The sequence below is a fragment of the Platichthys flesus genome, chromosome 18, assembly GCF_949316205.1.
Source record: "Platichthys flesus chromosome 18, fPlaFle2.1, whole genome shotgun sequence".
Lineage (NCBI taxonomy): Eukaryota > Metazoa > Chordata > Actinopteri > Pleuronectiformes > Pleuronectidae > Platichthys > Platichthys flesus.
This window is the reverse complement of record NC_084962.1, coordinates 5,452,871-5,473,979: the sequence shown is the minus strand read 5'-3', so window position 1 is coordinate 5,473,979 and position 21,109 is coordinate 5,452,871. Positions and strand designations below refer to the sequence as shown.

At 41.2% G+C, this 21,109-nt stretch overlaps 1 protein-coding gene across 6 annotated transcripts in view; it reads right to left on the bottom strand.

Annotated features, from left to right (window-relative positions):
• The window catches only part of cdc42bpab (CDC42 binding protein kinase alpha (DMPK-like) b), a 74,859-nt gene that overhangs the window by 45,420 nt on the left and 8,330 nt on the right, over nucleotides 1–21,109 (bottom strand). The gene's annotated exons all lie outside the window — the stretch shown is intronic.

Sequence of the window (21,109 nt, the reverse complement as noted above, 5' to 3'; positions counted from 1 at the left end):
ATGAGGAGTGATGTCTATTGCTGATGGAATAGGTCATAACCTCTATTGATCACAAAGTTCTAGCCACAAATAAGTTTGATAATTACTAGCTTTGATAATCACTGGCTGGAGACCAATGGCTGGGATCAGACGGGGAGGAGAATATCTGGTCACCATTCTCCTGGGTAAATTTTATTTATCATTTACATTTACTGCTTATCGACAAAATCACAAATAGTAAGTGGAGTGAGAAACCCAAAATGCGAAAAATGACTTTATCCTCTGACCTAGGCTTATGGAAATATAATTGTGCTACTCATGTGGTAAGCCACCAGGAACTCACCATTTCCCCCACAACTCAATAAAAGCTGCCACTTCTTGAAATTAACGTTATCAGAGTGGTAGAGACCACCTGGAGGTCTTTACCCCATATGACACCGGACACAGAGGGGCTGAATGATCAAGCTTGCTATTGTAACCCCTTCAGTTATGGTTCCTGGTGGGAAAGGGACATGGGAGGGATAAGCGAGGGACACCAGCGTTCCCTCACAAAGCCAGACAGATTCCATCTATAAATGACGTCAGCATTTCCCTGACTTGTGGAGAGCCATTCAACCACTTCCTAGTTTACATGATTCCAGCATGCCAAGGATAACCTGGATTGGCTGCAAGCTCAGCACATTATTTAAACTGAAACAAAGATTCCCTGATAAGACAGAGAAATATCACATAACTATTTTTTTATAAGAATTCACTGTATGTCTATATCTAGGCCTCTTTTAATGCTTTTTAACAGGAGGATTAGCCCAGTTTAGCATTATCTATATTAGCATGAAGACAAGCAAGCACCCACATACAAATACACTTCGATGTTTGACTTTTACATACAGTAGCTGTTTTGGTTAACAAAAGACACAATCTTCATCTACTACAATAACTACTACTGCAGTGTGTGCGTGTGTGTCTGTAGTGACAACCAGCCAAGCTGACACTCTTGGTCTGTCAGCAATCCCTCACTGGCCAAACATCATGCTAAAATCATCTGGTCGCCATGACTTAACACAACCTCCAGAGAAAAAACTCAGGGAAACAGGGAAATGACTGTTGAAATAAAACAAACAGGCCACTCATGGCTCCACAACCTCTCGCTCTCTGTCTCTTTTGCACCGACTCCACTAACAGCTGACCTGGCCTACTATGACCGCAGGGCAGAGGGAAACTAGGGGCCAGTGCAATGTGCCACGTCCTGGTTCACATAACTACACACCAGAAATACAATCAGAGAGACTGACATGGGAAATATGATTAGTCATATCAGACCAGTTACAGCAGAAACTGACAAGAAACATTGAAGTCTAGTGGTTGATAAAGCCTGTTGTGACTGGACTTGTGAGCCTACTTCAGGCGATTGGTGAAAACACCGCTACGAGTCTGCAAGAATTATAACAAACAATATGACACACAATTGAATTAGTGCATTGCAGTACAACTGCCAACGAAAACACAAAGTCTGGACCAGACAATAATACATGCTGTTCGGAACAGGAAAGACCCAAGATTCACTGCTAGAGGCAACGAATCACATCCAAACAGCAGTCAAGTCAACAGTCCAGCTGCTTGGCTGGCTAAAGGCCTTCTCGAAATTGAATTTACTGCAATGTCACCCACAAGTGAATCTCAACCTAGGAAAATGTTAACTGAAAAATTTTAAAATTAGGTCGTTTCCAAGGAAGAATGTCTCGCATAAGACCAACCATGTCATCGTGTCATTGTTAGATGTGACAATTACCTCATGTCTTTCATTCATAACAGGTTGAATGCAGGTTAACTGCCAAGGGACTGGCAGACAAACTCATAAGTAATTATCAAAATCTCCAACAATTTGGCTCGAGGCCTGAGGTAATTTCCCATTCTGCTTTCCACAGCACAACCAATTCTCTTCAATCTCTGCCAAAGAGTTTTATTTTGGCCAACATCTCGAGCCAGTCAAGGCATGTTTTCCATGGTGAAGATAACATCTGGTAACTAGATCCCTTTAGATTCATATTAATTCATGAATCAAAGCCACACAAATATGCTGGAGTACCAAAAGATTATGCAAGAGATTAAATCTATTTAACATTGATGTTTTTCTATGTTTAAGCACGGAAGGAGGATTTTTTTCAGTGTACTTTTTTCAGTCTGAAGAACAAACATTTTTTGCATTAAAGACTTCTTAAATTGATTCATACATTTCAGTTTACGTTAATGAGTTTCACCCTATTTACGCCAGTAAATTATTTAATGTTTCCTCAGAAATGTAATAATAATCCTCAACACACAGGGCTCCAGACTAACTTATTTCACTAAGAGCACTGTAGCCCCTTACTGAAAATGTTAGGATCACAAGCAGAAAATGTAATCGTCTTACAATGCAATTATTCACATTTCCCCCACAAATAGAAAACCTACAGGAATTACAATGTTAGAGTTTCAGACTAACTTTTTCAACTAGTAGAATTAAATTTAGGCGTACCACTTTCAACGACATACAAAGCAATCATTCATACTTTTCCCATCTTAACTGTTTTACTAGTAAATGTTTTAGTAATAAATAAATTACAACAACCACAACAAAAACAAGTAAGCATGGAACTTCTCTTACAGAATGCCTCTTTGTAGAGCACATCCCCCTGAGGGCCACTACGACATGGCACCTCTGAAAGTCAACCCTTGTAGTTTGTTTTTTTGCCCTGACTGAACCTCATCTGTACAGCCCTGTTGGCAAAAGCCTCTTCCAAGCTAGTTCACTCAACACTTATTCTAATCAGGTCCTGCAATGTCTCCACTTGCAGGCACCCTCTGACATAAAATGTAATCCTCTTCTGTGCTGAGAATCCTGTCATAAATATTATATTATCACTGAAAATGTTTTAATATTAGAGCATAATCCTGCAAGTACAGGCTTTCAAAGAGCAATGAACTTCAATTCTTAAGAATTTTCAAGATTAAAAAATAAAATTTACTCAAACAATAAAACATAAAATAGAATTAACTTTACCCACAACCAGGACTATCTGGCTTGGCTCCCAAAATTTGCTCTTGAATAAATATTAGGCATTTGGCACAGAATATGTGTAACCAGCACAGTAAACAGGATTGGACAACAGGTTATAATTTAGATGACAAACTTAAAATGATGATCATCACAGTGATGATTTTAACAGAATCCCCGGGGGGCATATTTGCAAGTCACAGTGTTGTGAGTAGTTGTAAAATTTACTTGCGCTTTGTACAAACAGTCTCTATACCCCTTCTGTAGCTTATATTGACATCCTGGATTAATGACGCCAATATCCATAAATGATATTATCTCGGATAAAGGGATCCATTAATTCTGCAGTGGATACAAACTTATGCGCCCCTCAAATTCACTATGAATACAAAAAGAAGTATCTGTCTGAAGGCATACGGCTACTCAGTTAAAAGAAAGCTATTACTAGAGCCAAATGAAAGCAGCACCATTGTGAGTGGTTCAGGAAGTAAAAATCCCATTAATTATTTAATAGAAATTTTGATAATCTGCCATAATACTGTTCCAGGGTAGACATAACCATAAGCTCCTGAAGAAACCACATCACCATGTATTATCAACTTAGTTTTAAGAAAAATGTGTTTAATTTGTGATGAAATAATGCACTACCCACAATCCCCAGGATCGGATGGTTTGTCGTAGATGACGTTTTACCACAAAGTGACCAGGATGTGCCTGGAAGAGGTTGGAAAGGGATAATTTGCAATGGTTTATGGGATGCGTTGTTTCTTAACTTCTTCTTGCAATTATGTATATAGTTTTGTTGCTTTGCCTTTTTTACATTTTCCAATTATTTGTTGCTCCAAATCAAATGTTTTATGGTCACGATTAATCGAATAGCTGGTTGGCTTGGTTCCAGGCTTACAACCCTTTCAATAAGAAAAATGGGCTCAGAACTGATGTAGACAAATCTAATCAAATTTATAGAGCCAAACCTTGGACCCTGCAGGTGCTTCCCAGGTGCTTCCCATTCATTTGTCATCCCGACTCCACAATGTTTATGTTTATACAGCACTAACCTTTATAGTCTTCAACTACGAAGGTTAGTGCTGTAGGGAAGACAACTAGGCCAACTCAGTAATCTTAGATTCTTCCTCACCCCATCTTCTTCATCTGAACTGCTCTGACAATTTTGAGTGGCATTAACCCCTAAGGCTCAAGGCTAAAATACATACATTATATCCAATTCACTCATTTCATTCTTAATCGTACAAGTAGGCTATAGAGTAGGGGGAAGGGGGTGGAGTCAGGCTAGCTGAGAGGGAGAAAATACTGATTAGTAGCTGCATGCTGACTCAGGAGCTCCACTAAACAAGCCACATGAGATATGTCTTTCATCTCTGAGCCAGGAGCCCACAGGCCCTGTCCACAACAAAGCACACGCATCAACATAGACACATACAACTTTGTGCACATACACACAGACTAGTAGATCTAGTTCCCCACATCTACATCTGACACATAATTGGTGGCTGTGTCTTGTTCTGGCCTTGGCAGAAATACCACAGCCGGACAGATAATAGGAGCTGCTTTTCGGAAGAGTAAAAATGAACATCAGTCCAACAGCAGGTGGTTTATAAGCCCAAAGCAACATTTAACCTGTCGTGTTGGCCTGTGATGTGAATGGAAATCAATTGTATGGGGTGTGTGTGTGTGTGTGTGTGTGTGTGTGTGTGTGTGTGTGTGTGTGTGTGTGATGGAAATACTGGGCCAATATGACAGTATGCAGGGTCAACATATAAAACACAATGTCTGGAACCTGTAAGCTCACCTACTTTTACCCAGATATATAATGCATCTGTACTTTTCCGGTAGCTGAGATGGATTAACACCAACATGCCATACAGTTTGGTAATACATCTTTACTCACTAGCAAAATATACAGGGAGGCATAAACATAGAAACGGTTGCTAAGACAAGGTGTGGTAGGAACCCCCGGCGATGCTTGGAAAGGTGGCAGTCCAAGCTTTAGCATGAGTGGAGCCCTTTGTTTTCAGATGGTTTTGCAACGTGTCGGGCGGGTGAGCCAACCTGACATGTTAGTCACGTTCATGTAGTGCGTGATATTTGCAAAAGACATCCAACAACACCTTATGAGAGCACAAACGCAGGCATGACCAGTGACATACACTTGCAGAATGTACTATGCAAAACACACACACGTTTGTACTTCTATCTTAGTGACGACATAATGCACTCCTCAGTCCTTAAGGTCTTTGCTCAAAAAGGTTCTCACGACTATATAAGTACCAGTACACACAAACACACACAGACACACACATAGAAACACACACGTTCAGTAGCAAGCTTTAGGATGTAGTGAAACTGGAAAAACATGAGTGACGCCAGCTAATCCACATAGCCAGACTGGTTTAACCCAAAATGTTGAGCACTTATCAGGCCCATCCTGCTCCATACCACCAAGAACAGTGTCAGCCATGTTTGTGAGAAACTTGGGAAACTGCAGGCAAGTGTGTTCACTTAGCAGCCGACCCGCAAATGATATGCTCGGTGATCACAACAGGCCTCAGCCTCAGTCTCTTCCATGCAATGTCTTCAGGGCGTGCTCATGTGAAATTTGTCAGAATGATTGTGTGCTTGTGTGTGTGCATAGTCACACACATATAGTGTCTCTAAATGACTCAAGGCTTGGTGTAGCTGAAAGTAATTTTATCATACAACTTATTACTTATTATACCTTTTTGTTAATTTAATAATTTTCACAAACGTTTTCCTATTGTTCCATTTGATTTGTTTGCCACCGTGTGAATGAAGTCAACGATCTGCTATCAGCTCTCAAACCAACATGGAACATTCTCTAACAATAGTAAGCCAACTCATCTGGGTTAGGAAGCTCTGTCAACTTTATGTTTTACAAAATATCAGAATTGGCATTTTTCAATATGATTTGACTGCTAGGGAGTCTGTGGCTGAGGGGTGGAATGGATGGACAATTCCACCGCACTTGTGGTCTGAATTTCAAGAAGAAGAAAAAAATATAGGTAACAACTGCGGATTTAAAAAAGTTGGGGGGAAAAGCATGGGACATAAACATAACTGAGACAGAGCAGAATAGGCAACCAAGTGCATCTCATGGGAGAAAGAATAAGAAAGTAAGAGAGAAGATTGGGAGACAAAAAAAGCATCACATACTCAGGCCTAGTCAGCAGCTGAGCCAGTTACAGTAAGTGTCCAACCTCATCCTCAAATCCAGAGTAGGATAGAGGGACATCTGGAAGCCATAATGGGGATTATTTACAACCACAGTGAGGTAACGACACAAATATGCCGCTTGCGAGCAAGACAAGGGAGACGAAGGGATGGAGAGAGAGAGAGAGAGAGAGAGAGAGAGAGAGAGAGAGAGAGAGAGAGAGAGAGAGAGAGAGAGAGAGAGAGGGAGAGGGAGAGAGAGAGAGAGAGAGAGAGAGAGAGAGAGAGATAGTGGCTGACAGAAACCGGGTTAGTGGAAGAGAGGAGAGAGACTGGACCACTGGAGGGGGCGAACTTATCACATCATGAGCTGGCTGGGAGTTTTCCTAGACTTTGTAAACCTTTGCAGAGGAAATACTCTGCATCATAAAAAATAAGCAATTGATAGACCTGGATAACTCTGGCCTATGACGATGCCAGGGAGTCATGAGGGAGGCCTGATTTTTTTTTTCTGATTTATTATGATAGCTGGTGAATGCATATTGTTGGGGGAAAATGTGGAGTCACTGTCTCTAAATATCTGGTATTTAACAATCACTAAATCTGTTCCTTTTCCTTTCGGTGAATGTAAGTCGTATAAATACAAATTTACCAGTCTGCAGTTTCCGGCCAGGCGGTTAGATAACATTACATTACCCTCAGATTCAAAATGGCTTTGTATGTGACATTTCACTGCTACTGTGTCAGCACAAACCAAAAAAACAAATCAAACAGAGCCTTCTAACTTCTGTAGGATTTCCCTGCCACAGCAACTTCTGCCCCAGAAATTAGTGGTTGGACCATAATCCAACCACTCCAAAACACCTAAACAAGTGCTTTAGACTGCTGAGTTCATATAAGTCAAGATAAAAGTATCTTGAAATAACTCACCAGCCACACACAGAGATAAGTATTTGTTTGCTTTCGTAAAAAAGGTTAAAAACTGATTCACATCCAAAATTTCCCCAAAAATACAAGGCTCTGATCTCCTTGCAATAGCAATAAATAAACGCCAAATAAATGCAACAAAGTTAAGGCGGACTAAATAGCAAACAGAGGTCCTCAGAGGACAAATTAAAGCTGTTTGATTCTAATAGCATAGTCCTTAAAAGGGAAAGTGACTCATTGCCAAAGGCGCTTCAAAAACACGGCCCTTTGAGCAATTCAATTGCAAGTAGCCTAAAAACATCCAGTAAATTACCGAAATTACAGATGGAAATAGAACCAGGCCACTTTATGTCACAGGCAGGGGTTCTCCCAGCAGCTGTGTTAAGGGAGGCACGACCAACCCCAATAAAAAGTATTTTTCCATGTTTAACCCTCCTACATCACACTTGCACAGCTGTCCAATCCCCACAGGCAGTGCCCCAACACATATGCTGCATGTATAAGAGGTGGGGCTGTGCCACTAAATCATTGATTAGCACAGGAGATTCATGAGGAACAAACATGGATTCACATACAAGCATGTTAACATGCCTTCCAGCATTAAATGGCATTTAATGCTCAGCTACACACCAGTGACACCAGCATTATCAATGGTGTATTCTGTCTGCATTCACCCTCTTTTTTAACATCAATAAGAGAGAATGAACAGTGGGCTTAAACTTAACAATCTGTGCCTCGCAGCATTAAACACAAAAACAGGGTGTTCCCAAAATATTAACAAACCACAAACACCAAAGGAAAGCTGCAAGGCAGGGCTTGACAAAACAATAGATCTGATCTAGTGTGTGTGTTACAGCTCAAAGACTGCTGCAGTGAGTGTACAACCAAGCAGGCAAACGTGACAAAAAAATGTCTTGGATAGGCTCAACTACACCAGTTTCTGCAGCCGGCAAGAGTTCCCTATACAACAAAGATTTCTCAAGAGTCACACATCGACCTGTTAAACCCATATCGCAAACAAGCTGATTTACACAATTCTATGTCAACACAGCCGCCTGATAACATCTGGAGATGAAGGCTGAATATGGAAGGAACCTACCAGGCCCTGTTACCCAGGCTGGGTTTCCTCCCAGTCACTGCCGGTGGTGAAAGCACCAGGTGCTGCATTGTTTCTCTGCTGGGCATTGGTAGGAACAGAGTGATGGCGGGATTAAGACGGGGGGGATGTCAAGAAAAAAAAATGTGCCACAAAATTAAGGTCACAGAGCGAATCCAAGATATGGATCACATATAATACTATTCTTGGAAATAAAATCATAATTATTATTTGGAGGGCTGGTTGATACAGCTAAAAACGATATCAAGATAAAAGTTGTCTTATCTGTCAATAGCGAATAATAATACGAATATTTTTCGTATATTTTTTATATATATTTATTGCCCAGCTCTAATCATTGGTCATACTTGGATCATATATCATCAACTGAAACATTGTCAACTTCAGTGTTGGAGTTGGAAGGAGGGGTTTAAAAAAGTGGGATCGATCAAGACAATTTTTACTCAAAATGATCTCAACCATTAAATATTTCAACAGGTTGTCAAAGAAGAGGAATCAAGTACAGGAAAAAGTTTGTATCCTTTCATCCAGCTGTCACATACTTATTATTGTGTTAAATAATAATGTGTGTATAGTAAAACGCCATTTTTTCCCAAACTTGCAATTACATCATCAATAATAATATTATCTTATTTCTTAACTGACTTAATTGTAAAATTATCTATTAAAATAACTATTAAAATAATGCTACTGTGTAAATCTATACAGGCACTACTTGTAATCACTCCCCATTAACTGTGCAGTCCTGCTTTATAGAGTGCATTAATATGCATGCCTTCAACTGCCATCAGTGCAAAACATTTAGCAATTATATTGATTACTGTCACTGGCATGAAGGGTCATGTGACAAGAGCTTAACAAATCAGGGAAGAGCCAATCAGGAAGTGACTGTCGGTTTCTGCATCATTGTTTCCAAACGTCTCTGTTTCTGTTCGTCCTGACTAAAGTGCTTGCCTAGAGTTTTCGGTCTAAAACAAGTCAGCAGCATTTCCAAAGGGCTCTTTCAAAACGGCTAGGAAAAAGACTGTGGAGAAGTGGGAACGTCAGACGTAAATGTAGCAAGTGATGAATTCTATAACTAAAATGTATGAGTGTGAATGCAGCCTGGAGGTGGCCACCAGAGAAACTGGAACTGACAGCTGTATGAATCTTCCGCTTTTACTGCCAGCAGAAACCCTTGCTGTACAGCCCCAGGAACAAATGACTTTATGGCAGCCTGTGAGCGCCTTCACAGGCTAAAGCTCCCACATCAACTTGAAAGGAAAAACACTAGAGGTCCGTTACAAGAGCCAAAGCTACAAATACTGGGCATGTGCTGTGGGAATGTTCAGTAACCCAGACATCGTTTTCCAATACCAAACACGTAAAGCTCCGAGCTGGCACGGTGGACCTACAAGAATGTGGCTGTACTGTGGCACCTCGTCAAGTTCCAATGGCACCATATAAATTTTGGGATCAGTCAAATTAAAGTCACCAATCACTTAAACAAAAGTAAGACTTTACTGCCAGTGGTGTTCCAGCACCGGCATGTCACAACATTCTGACATATATTATAGCACAAGTTTCCTACTGCCTTTTCTGGTCTCATCCTCTGACTGGATTTTTTCCCCTCTCTGGATGTCGTCAGCTTGTGGAAAATGAGGGGGGTTGTTACCATGCTACGGGCCCTCTGCGGCTCGACTGGTACAGCCCAGGACTGACATTGCACCATTTAAGGGTTTGATTCCCATTGGGACCACCCATACTATAAATGGATCCACCAGAATGTATGAAAGCATCCGTGAGGCATTCAATAAAAGTGTTTTGGAGAACCAGTGAAAGGGTACAATAATAAGAAAAGGATATTATAGATGAGTTTCAGGTCAAAAGTAAAGATTAGACAAATCTCTCAAATCTCTATAAAGAGCGTAGGTAAAGAAGAGGATGGCAAGATAGGGTGGAAAGAAATAGAAGGGGGAGCAGCAAAATGAAGAGTTGTAAAAGGAGAGAAAATAAAATAAATCTGGGAGTGGAAAGAGGGATGTATTAAAAAAACTGTGATGTCTGTGAGGATAAAGCTAAACTGTCTACATAGACACGCATGAAAGGGTAATCTCACCGACGGGGACACACACGCACATGCATCTGAGGTCACTGGAGAAAACAACCAGTCCATTTAGTCTATGGAGGATCCAGGTCCATTCTATACAAAATTAAGATGTGTTCACTTGTGGGCACCCTGTGGCAATATGTGTCATGATGGAGATAACCCAAGATCCCTTTCATTCTCTGGAAACCTGCCCAGCCAGGATTGCTCAGGCTGAGGCCAGCAGGATGACAACGAGGGGGACAGGGGGGACAGGGACAGGCCAAGGGTGCACACATTGTCAGAGTGGATGCATAAATGAGCACTGATTAATAATACCCAACGGGTAAATGTCATTATGTGCGAAGCCGGGGGTCTGCTAGGGTCAATGTTGCCAACTTGGCGACTTTGTCGCTAAATCTGGCGACTTTCTAAACCCTCATGGCGACTTTTTTTTTCAAAAGCTACTAGCGACAAATCTAGCGACTTTTTCTGGTGATATTAGAGACTTTCTGGTGTTTTGGAGACTGACGTGAAAGCACGTATCGTTCTGCAGTGACTGTCCTCAACGAGCACCGGGTGATGCCATGAGCCCCTCCGCCATCCCAGCGCACTCACAGGAGGTCAGTCTCCCAGCTGCAGAGAGGAGACCCACAATCCGCGTCCTCCAGACAGCAAATGAATCGCGCATGCGCAAAAAGCCACCGCTGATCCTGCCCTGGCTTACAGAGCGGGATGTAAGTGTCAATGTATATTTACTGTCACTGGAAAACATGAGTCATGAGTCATGTTGCAGAGTCCACATCCGTCGTGTGGAACGTGGTGAAACTGATTATTTCAGGGCCCTGAAAACTGAACCAAACTTAAGAAGAAAAAAATAAATAACTTGCTCTGCCATAGTATCTCTTTTGGATCATTTTGCCGGTCCCAAGGCCGGATAAAGGAGGAGGGCTGGACGTAGAGCTAGAAGTTCCACCCCACATATCATTTTGATTAAATTGATATTCTAACATTTAACAATACAGGACAAAATAGATTTATGTATGTGGGTCTAGATACAGCATTAAAGTCATGAAGTTATCTTGAGAAGTGATGGCCTATTTCTATGGCAAGATAAAAAAAAAAAAAGAATCAACAGAAAAATACGGAAGCGTATTCCATTCACTTTTATTTTTTATTTTTTGGGGCATTTATCTCGGCATTTCCGAGATAATTATCTCAGAAAAACAGAATAATTTTCTTTGTGAAGTGAATGTAATATGCTTCTGTAGAAGAAAGCTTATTTTAAGTTCCAAACATATTTAGGGTGTTTTTCTCTCACTTTCTGTACTTCCTATAGCGACCATTCAATTATGCAAATTAGGCGATTACGTCATTTAGCGACATCTAGCGACTTTTAGGACAGCCAATAGCTACTTTTCTTACTTAGGAGTTGGCAACACTGGCTAGGGTTAGCCCGACGCCGGGGCTCCGCTAGCGTTTGCCCGCGCCGGGGGTCTGCTAGCGTTGGCCCGCGCCGGGAGTCTGCTAGCGTTTGCCCGGTGCATGGCTCCTCGCCGGAAAGCCCGGGCTCCAACATACATTTATTGGTTTTATATGGGGGGGAGAGTAACCTCAACCCAGAGCATGTTGACCAGCTCTTGTTTTTACACAATAATCTAAACATACCCAAGTAATAGCTTTGCATAGCCTACATGAAAACAACAGTGAAGCATAGCCTACTTTTTGTTTATTTCAAAGTCTATACTTTAAGTAAACTTTTACTTATTCTATTTAATTTACCTTTTATTTATTGTTTAAAAGTAGCCTAAGTGGTATACATTTCTTAATCTGTCAGTTTGTGAGCCGTTGACAGGGACTATACAATAATAGGGCACATTTTTATTTATATTCTCTATTGGCTGCCCAGCAGTCATTGGTTTAATGTTGATATTTGAAATAAAACTTGTAAAGCTCTAAGTGAATTTGACTGAGTTGTATTTGAACTGTTTTCCATGGTCCAGTATTTAAAAAAAAAAAATAACCAAAAGAAATTGTAATATCAAATTGCAATACTTACAGAATCGCAATACCCACAGAATCGCAATACATATCGTATCGCCATCTAAGTATCGTGATAGTATCGTATCGGGAGGTCAGGGTCAATCATTGACAAGTTATGTAACCTAAAAATAATAAACATGTAACTCCGATCTGATACCACAACAGTGCAACAAAGTCCACTTTTACAATGCAGATTGTTTTCCTCTCCTGTTACAAAAGAATTGTGGACAGGCTGTGAAGTTCATTGACACTAATATTTGGTGGGGGGAAAAAACGGCTCCCACAAATAAATGGAGGGGACTGAAAATCTATGCTAGATATAAACTTCCCCATCCATTGAAGAGTGCCACGCACAACAGACACTTTCTAGGCCACAACGAGGCACAGCCACTACATAAAGGACTAGCTTGGTTACTAATTATAAACTCCGGAAGAAAGGTGGCAGTGCTTGGATTTGTAACTAAAAGCATCCTGAAAATATTCATCTTTCAACAGCTGGGCGTGTGAGGACACGCTGCCTGCTCAGTGCAAAAGGGAGGTGGACGCGACCACTACAAAAATGAATTATATTTTAAAGTAAGGATACAGAGGCATGGCTAGAGAGTTCAGATTGGCGCAAAGAACGGGTCTTCACCATTTAAAAAAAAATCAATCCAGGTTTATATCACTAACATAAAACAAACTGTTTTCTTTTTCAAAAAATGATCTTACCTACACAAACACTAGTAGGAAATGGCATATAAAGCACCAAACCGACCTTCAGGCCAATCTGAATTTTCCATATATATGTAGATCCATAGATATGTATTCATTCAATAAACTGGCTGTCCAATGAAAGAATCTCTTTAAGAGTAAACTGGGCAGGGAAAACGTCAACCTTATCCATTTAGGACTTATCTGAGAGCTCAAGCCCATTGGTGTAAGCTGCGAGAACAAACAGCGGCCGCGTAGTTACAAGCAGACACCTAGATAACTGTTACGAGACTAATGACCTCACTGATAAGCAGATTGAGTCGCCGTGGGAGGCTACAGGCTACTGGTCCTTGTTTTGACGAGGACATGAGACATCTAGGTAAACGTAGACACTGAATCTCTCAGCAGGCCGATAAACCGCGGACTGCACTTCTTCTGTTTCCACAGTAACGTGTTGAACTTGTTATAGAGCAGCACTCAGCACCGGGGGCTACAGTATTGTCTCCAAACACACTTGGAGTTAACAACTGTGATTTCCTCCACAACTTCTCAAAACTAATTTATTGCTCGATGGATCAGAGCATTGGAGAAAAAAAAGTGCAAAGAAGTATTAGGCTGTGTGTCCACAGTGTTTCTATGGCAGGAATATTTTGTCAACATATCACCACTGATGTCCCTAAATGGTTATTTGTCTTAGTTGAGAGAGATTCTTATTCACATTTACAGGGCTGGATCAACAGACAGTCATATCAATTGTCTTCTGCATTTGTGTTACCTCAATGACAAGTACCATTGCATCTTGTATCGTTGACTGGTTGACTGAAAAGGAGCTACATTGACAACACCAGCACCTTTGTGAAAAGGTCAGATATTGCAGACTGCACCAAGAACGATGAGTGAGCACTTTGAATGGGAAAACATTGGGTACATTCCTTTAATCTATGAATCTAAATAAACGTAAAATCTGTCCTTTTTCAACAACTGAAAAAACTATTTATAGACACACACCCTTATAGAGTTAATTCCAACAACTCTTCACATGGTAAAGACACAAGGAGTACATTTCTGGTGAAGAAAAAGAGCCACTGACACGGAATATCCTGTTGAAAAAAAGTGAGAGCACATGATTCAGATTAAGTCTAATGCTGGTTTGTCTCTCAAACAAAAATCAACACTATAGTGTCAATGAAACCAACATAGATACTTAATAGTCACACAAAAAACCACAAACAATCAGGAATTATAAACAATTTGTTTCTACATCCACGACTACAGACTTACTTTTTACATTGGTTGCACTAGTGCGCCTAACTTGTGTGTGACCAGGGAGCTGCGGCGTCACCTCTGATTCTGAAGCAGCAGCGCAAATCATTTATCATTGGCAGTCTGTCATGGAAACCTTGTATTCACCCTTTTTGTCACCAATTTAAGAAAAATACCGCCTCGCTCACCACCTCCTCTCGGTCTTTTCCGCCCTGCCATCAAGGATTGAATGACTGATGAGGATCTGCATTTAGGGCAAACTGAATGGTCAATAAACCCACCTCTGAAACAGCTATTGTCCAGTCATTTGCTGAGCAACTCTGTTGGGCTGTGGTGAGAGATACATGGCTCATATGAGAGTTGCTGACCTTTTGCCTGGGGCTTACAGCTTTAGCCTCAGTCTTCTTGAATATCATGTCTGCTAGCCATCGATATGCATCTATATGAGTATTTTACAAAGTCCTCACTTCAGTATATGTCAGCCTTACTTGGAGGCTATAACCAAACTCATAGAGCTAGCAAGTATCAGCAAAAAATCTAGCAATAAAATATGCTAGCGACAATAAGTGCATACATGTACTATGCTAGGCAGAGGCATAGTAACAGTAAGCAGGGCAGATGGTAGCAAAGGGTTAGTTCCACTTTCAATAGTGTTGCCTTATTAGTGGATTATTAATAGACATTATATATTGAATGCTGGTTAAGTAAACATACAGAAAGTTCCAACATAACATTTCTATAACACCAGTAACCATAAAGTTCACACTTAAATGCTCTACACTGCAAAATTCAGACTTGAAACAACATCAAGCGACACTCAGTTCACTGTTAACTGCACCTCTTATTCTGTAGTTGATCTTACTCACTCAGGCTAATAACTGCCCCAGCTCAGGCATTTACCCACCTTGGGAATATATTTCTAATAATAAATGGAAATGCCTCATTAATGGCATTTCCTTATCTGAGAAGAACTCAGAGGAAACAGATTAGCACAAATAAGGCAATTTGAAAACAGATGGGCGCAATTAAGGCAAAGCATCTGGCTAGAAAGGATCAAGCATTTAGAGCACATGTAAAGCAATATTTAAGTAATATTAGAGAATTAGGTGCTTTGGACAGAAAACTGCATTAGGAGCTAATTGTATTTAATCATAGGCATTACCAATAATGAAGAATGAGTTCATTTTCCTCTTTGATCATGACCACATTGAGGTTATTAGGAAGGAAAAGTGGAGGATGAGTGTGTGTGCACATGTATGTGTGTCAATAACTAACAGAGGGTAAATAAAGATACTGACAGTAGATACCTATATGTGTAACATTTCCTTTTAGAACTAAATAGAATTAGGTCGTGCTAAACTGCCTCACAACAAATGCTCCTATAATTGATGACCATAAAATATGTGCAATCAACAAACAGGAAGGATGAAAAATGTGCAATTAATAGTCTTGTTTTAAATGCCTTGAGGGCGGAGCAATTGGATTTCGGGAGATGAAATTTACTCATCAGCATCATGTCAGATTGTTGTATCTGTAACATGACCTTCAGCACAGAGAGGAAACAGTGTGATATATATATATATATATATATATTCATATATGAGGTGAACAGTGGAAGACAATTGAGATGACAATTAGAGCTGCCACAGGATTTCCTCAGCAGAGACTTCTCGGGAGGGAGAGAGAGGACAGCGACTGCAGAGGATACAGGCTAGTAAAACCACATATAAAACTCCCCGAAATATAAAAAGGGGAACTTACAAAACATCCATTTATAGTCACACACAAACAGGTCTCCAGTACTCAAGTCTCTCACTTGTGCACATAATCAGTTCCCAACTTGCTCTCACACACTTCCCCACAACCCACAAAACCCCTCTCAAAACCGATACCACAAAACCACAAAATCTCTGTCTGAATGCAGCAGTGCTGAGTAGGAAACATGCCTGCATGTGAATGTGCAAACAGATTACCAGGTGCTGCACAGGGCCTTCATTTTATCACAGAGATTCCTCCCAGACAACACCGTGATTCAGACTCAAGCGGAAGGAATGAAGGACAATCAGATCAGTTGCATGTGAGACCGACTGGCGTGAATGACTGCCATTCACGTGGAAGATGGATGAATGGTGATGACAAATTGTTGACAATCTGACATCATTCGGGTCAAGCGTCTAAACTGTGAACACAGGGAGGTGGGAATAGCGAGTACAAGAGGCAAGCACGCACACCGCAGTCTACTGTAGGTACGGTGTATATTTAGGCCTAAGAATAGATCAGGTCACCGTCAAATGTGCAACCACATCGAGAGCCAAGGTCAGGGCTCCATCACTATCAGCAAATGTACGCAGCACTAAGGCAGAGAAACAAAGGGTACTTCAGCTAGACCAAATGTATTTAACTAAGTTCTTATTCAGCACATCCAAGCCCACTCTGCAGCCTCCATTAATCCATTTTAACAATTTCAATTCATCCCAATCTTTATCTCTAACACGCTCTTTGCCTGAAAGCCTGAAACATGCTTCTGCGTTTTCACGGGCCCGTAAGCGCAAGAGCCCTTCCGGGTCCCTTACGTGCTTATGTATCCCTTCTTACGTGCTGACGGGCGTCGCCCCACTTTTCTAAAATTTACGGCAAAGCTCCGCAAGCTCACTCAGCCCGCAAGGCTGTGATTGGTCTGCTCTACATCCCTTCTGGAGCTGCATTTCCGGTTTCATGCCCCATAATACAGGCAGAAACAACGGAAGATTTTAAAAAGAAGAATGGACAACCGCGAAGACCTCCTGTCGGAAGAGGTCCGAAAATATGAGTCCTTTATAACCCGTCAATGTCCGAGTACATTTAATGGCCGTACAGACCACCTACGCCTCTGTCTCCTCTCCAGTCGCTTTTCCTGATGACTAATTATAAGTTGCTCGTCAATGTCCAGCAGCTCCATCTCAATCAATTGTTGTTCGGTTGGAATCGTGAATACACTCTCTGCCATGGTTCACCGTGTGTTTGTAATGGAGAACACGACTGGTAGAAGGTAAATAAACAGTCAACAACGATTGCCACACCCACAAAGAAGGCGTCTCTCAGGTCGTCTTCGACAAAAAGCATTACTCCGCCTAGTGTTCTGGCGCGGAATTGCTTTGTGAGACGCGCAACGGTTGGGGAAGCATGAATGAAAACAAGTCTTGCGCCACAGCGGCGTGAAAAGGCGCAGACGCAGTCGCAGAAGCATGTTTCAGGCTTAATTTCGCACATGTCCTCTCTCATAATCTAATAAAGAGGACAGAGCAGAAATACCACAAATTGCAAGTTTGAAAGCATATGTGTCAAGACAAGTTTGACTGAGTGTCCATGTTTTTTTAATTAAGTTGAAATTTTCTTTAAACTCAATTACAAACAATATGTTCTTTGGACCAGTTTTGCACAAGGAAATAAGGACATTCTCTTATTGAACTGCCTTGCTAAAGAAAAATGTAATAGTGGCTGATTATTACAGACAAACCAATAAGCTAGGAAACATGACAACCCAATATGCTAGGAAACAATGACAGTATTTAAGAAGTGATAATGTGCCCATTTTTTCATCCACCAAGAGGTTATGTTTTTCTCATTTTTTTTGTTAGCAGCATAACCCTCAACTACTCAACAGATTTACATGGAAGTTTGTGGAAGAGAGGGACAAAGCACAAGGAAGAACACTTTACATTTTGGAGCAGATCCGGTTAAATAGACCTTCTACCTAGCGTTTCCCACCGAATGAATTCATGACTAGAAGACCGAACCTGAAACTCGATTTCTCAAAAGGATTTATAAACAGTTTGGGATGCACTGCAGCCAGATACTTATAAAAAGGTATATGTTGGATTCAAAGTTGCTGCTTGTGTAACTTGTAGGCTGCTGGAGCACAGTTCTGATAGTCATGCTAGCACACCAATTTAGCCACTGGAGTGTGCAACCCTTATTTAGCCTGTACGAATTCAAAGAGCAAATACCAACTTGACATGGCACGAAGTTTCCTTGTATGACAGCATGGGATAGAAGATCAAAGTCTGTATATGTGAGTGGTGAAGCAGCAGCAGAGTTGTATTAGGAATGCTGCTCAGCTCTGTCAGGATGTTGCACCCATTGTGCACGTTTGTCCCCTTTCGCACACGCTATATCACATGCAAACATACCCAAAACGAGACAAGTATGTACACCATGCTACCGGTACATGCCCTACACAGACACACCAACCCTGCATTCTCTGTCACTAGGCAAAGATGGGGTACAGCAACAGGACACAGCAAGGGAGGGGGCAGAGGAGAGACAGGAAGGGGAGGTAGAGATCAGGAGCAGAGAGAGGAAACAGTGGAAGTAAAAGAAGGAAAGAGAAAGAGTAGAGGAGAGGAAAATGAGAGAGATGACACTGAGACAGAGGGCTAAATAGTCATAAAGAGGTGTGCGACATTACAATGTATGAAAGAAGTGAAGACTGAGTGAAGGGGGGAAACACCATATTGTCAGAGCGACACGGATCTAAACAATGAGAGCAAAAGAGATAGCAGAGGCTGACAGGCAGACAGAGAGAATGAATGGGCCGGGTGGCACTGGTGGACAAAGAGACAGACCTGGCCTCATCTAAACAGCTGCTACTCGCCCGAACGTTGCACCTCGGCTCCAAATTCCACAGGCAGCCCGGCCATGAGGGGCTGGGGCCTGAGTCAGCGCTTTTTATTCCCACATACATACATACATACACATACACACACACAGCTGAGCCTTGTGCTTCAAGCAGCCAGGGGATGTGCTGTCTAAAGCACATGCAATGGGGCAAGAAGCAGTCACAACCAGAGGCTTGGCGTTCTGCCTAACACTCCTGGACCTAAACCATGAATTATGGTTCAAATATTCTGCTGCAAAACTAAGGATATTTCGATTTCTTTAGCACAAAACAACTGCATGACTTAAATTATAACAGATTTTTTTTTATCTACTGAAATGTTGTAATAAATGTGTTGCTGCATTATGACAAGGTTTATAGTATCTGTATAAGTATATATATATCTAAAGTGAAAGAGAGTCTAGGCATAAACGCAGCTGCAAAGTCGTTGCAGAGGGAACGGAACAATATCCTTATTAATAAAACATGACAGATGCACCAAACATGGCTGACTAACTGGTTTGAAAGAACATCTCAAATTAATGCTAACTGTTGCCATGCTAAAGCTAATGAGAAGTAACATTCAGACATCACAAAACAATGGGACAGACAGAGAAAATACAAGACCTTTTCCATAATGAAATAAAGAAAATAACTCCCATGCTAACATATCCAGGGAGCAGAAGTCTACAGTAGACACAAGCAGAGGTGAAAAGCATTCCTTATATCCCCATACTACGACAGCCACGGTTCCATGGCAAACTTTACGGCTGTTTCTCTGTGTCTCTTTGAGTAACATCCTGTGATAGAAAAAGAGTGAAGGCAGGGGGAATTGAAAAAGGAAGAGGAGAAAGCAAGAGGATAACACGCTGCAGTTTTCTTCCATATTATTTATGAACTTGTGCCCTGACGGGGCTTCTGTGGGCTCTGGGTTGAAGAAACACTAATGGGTTTTATCCTGGGGTCGAAGACAGTGGAGGGTCGGACAGAAGGCACACTCCCTTGGTGAGGGATTTACATGAGACACAATGCAAATTCTGCCCATTGTGTTATTTGCCTCCATTTTTATCAATCCGTCTTTAACTGTCCTATTAGAAGGATTAGTACAGCAAAGAAAATCTATACATTTATAAATGCTACATAAATCATGTAAAGCTGTGTATACACAGTTTGAGTAGAATCTAGTATCAATGGCTACTGCCCCAAAAAATATTTAGCTAATCCCCAGATTTAACTGTGGGTAAACTTTTAAGATCTGCATTTTATAAAGCTCTTTTCCCAATCAAGGGCATCACAATACACACAACATGAAATCCTCTATCAGAGAATATGTGGTGTACATGGAAAATGCAGTACAACTAAAATAGGATAAGTAGTTTTAGTATGATATTGATATTAAAGTTGGTCATGTCCTGAAAATTATAAATTAATAAAGTCTTAGTCCGATCTAAATTTGAAACCAATTATATTATTTGCTGGCGTAACTGTCTGGCACTATGCTGTGCTCTCACTGTGCATGGACAGAGTCTTCAGAGACCAGAGAGACACAAAGGAAGTTAGCTAGCGAGGTACGGAAAACTTGATCTCTAGCAGTTGTCAGGCAGTGCGCGTTCATATAGTGTAGCTGTGACGAGAGGGCCGATGGGGGACGTTGCGATGTATCGATAGCAATTTTTTTGGGTGTAGCCTGCTCTCACTAGCATTTCCAGGATTACCAACCCCAGCATTAAGCAGTAATACGTTTCATAATTTAGAGGCTTTTTACTATGGCAGACACAAAGCACGACAAGATAAACCTTCAGGAATATTCCTTGTAACTGCTGTGTTAATGGATTCTAAACAGTTTTATGAATGAAGAATAGGAGGAATGTCTGTGCTATGCATTTTCTGCTGGTGGTGTTTTGTATTGGCTACTGCTGACATTTTTGCTCAGTCGGACCAGTTAGGATTTACTAACACAAACTCCCCAGTCCAGCGAGTATGTGAAGAGACAAAACTATGCAAGGAAGCCCCTTGGCCAGCTGGCTGTGGGACTGTTTCAGCTGAACGGGTGGGGGAGGAGGGGAAGAAAACCCTTTGACAACGTGAAAAAAAAGCTTTTGAGAAACAATGTTGCTCTGTATTAGCCATTTGTGTGTTTGTGTGTTCTAGACAGACGGAAAG